Source organism: Dasypus novemcinctus, chromosome 5, assembly GCF_030445035.2.
Source record: "Dasypus novemcinctus isolate mDasNov1 chromosome 5, mDasNov1.1.hap2, whole genome shotgun sequence".
Lineage (NCBI taxonomy): Eukaryota > Metazoa > Chordata > Mammalia > Cingulata > Dasypodidae > Dasypus > Dasypus novemcinctus.
Genome location: NC_080677.1, coordinates 31,540,198 through 31,541,827, shown reverse-complemented (window position 1 = coordinate 31,541,827; position 1,630 = coordinate 31,540,198). Strand labels below are relative to the sequence as shown.

Here is a 1,630-nt window from a genome sequence, read left to right as displayed (position 1 = left end):
ATCAAAACATGAGAAAGGGGAGCAGACGTGGCTCAAGCAGTTGCGTGCCCACTTCCCATATGGGAAGTCCCCAGTAAGGTTCCCAGTGCCTCCTAAAACAAAAAAACAAACAAGCAAAAACATATGAAAAAACCAACTCAGGGGAGCTGATGTGGCTCAGTGGTTGAGAGCCAGCTTCCCACCTAGGAGGTTCTGGGTTCAATCCATGGCATTGTACCTCAAAAACAAACAAACGAAAACAACAGCAACAAAAAGCAGGAAAGAATTAGGCCTTGGAATGTAAGCTATCCTCATAGTGGCCTGCTTGCTAAGTTTCTGGAATGCTTGTTGCTATTTGAGTGTCTCACCACTAGCAGGCTATCTTGTCATGTCTTTGCAGCACGTGCACTTCTCTTCTAAAAACGGTTTTGAGCAGTGGACTTCTAACTGGGTACACATATCCCCAGGGTACTTGAAGACTTCCCAAATCATACACAAGGAGGGATAGCGTTAATGCAATCAATTTCCAGATTCTCAGCCTCCACAAGTCCTTTTCTAGAGAGCCATCCTCCTAAGGTTTGCCAATACTTCCCTTTTTCACATGCCCCAGTCTCCTTCTTCACAAAATATAGGCACATCTCTCTCTCATCCTAAATTGGATCTTGGTGCATTTCTCCATGATATAAAAATCTCTGGGACACCTCATAGGGGGATAATTAAGAATGCATTGTGCTCACCTCAGCAGCACATATAATAAAATTGGAATGATACAGAGAAGGTTAGCATGGCCCCTGCACAAAGATGACATGCAAATTTGTGACGTGTTCCATATTTTTCAGCAACTCTCAAAAAAGAAAAAAAAGAATGCATTGCTTCAGAGTGGGCATCTCCTTTCGCCCCGCAAAGAAAAACAAGACAAAACAAAGCAAAGACACCTCAGTTAAAAAACAAAAGCTTTATTTCAACCAAGCAACAAACGCAGGGCAAGTCTCCATGCATTTTCTCTGTCTCTCGCCCACAGAATTTGCATTCAGAATATTACCCCATGTATTTAATTTTAAAATGATAGACAGTAAGTCTAACTTAACGAGCTTCTCTAGTGATATATTTACATGATGGACATAATCTATCAGCTGAATGAACGAAACCCTACACACCAAGGATTTGATTTAAAACATGGTTAAAGCACATATTCACATGACAATACACCAGAAAACACAAAGTCTGAAATAATTTAAACTTACAAAACATTTTTAAGTATCAATATAAAGTGTTCAAGGGACTCAATGTTTTTCAAAATTATTTTGGGATTACATAGGCAATGAACTTTGCAGACCTCTGGTCTTCAAACCATGAAACCACCTTAAGCAATTTAAATTCTTCATTAGGAAAATATAACTATATAACTTAGAGCTATAATTAACTATGAAAAAAAATCCCATTTAAAAGAAGGATGTAAAAGAACATACCATCTTAGTAAAAACTTGTACTTAACTAAGCTAACAATTTTCTTGTGTTTACTTAATTTTTTATACTTGAGTCTAATCAAATGTGGATTTCTCCCAGCTTAAATATAGAATTTAGCCAGAGGACATACTAAAGCTTTCAGTCCTACCATCTTTAAGCCTGTTTGTTTATGTTGTAGGTAGGA

General features: G+C 38.0%; 1 non-coding gene across 1 annotated transcript; it reads left to right on the top strand.

Annotated features, from left to right (window-relative positions):
- The first annotated feature begins 708 nt into the window (after nucleotides 1–708).
- On the top strand, nucleotides 709–815 carry LOC111762597 (U6 spliceosomal RNA). Its single transcript, XR_002795679.1, has one exon. It is a non-coding gene; the product is annotated as a U6 spliceosomal RNA (small nuclear RNA).
- The last annotated feature ends 815 nt before the right edge of the window (nucleotides 816–1,630 follow it).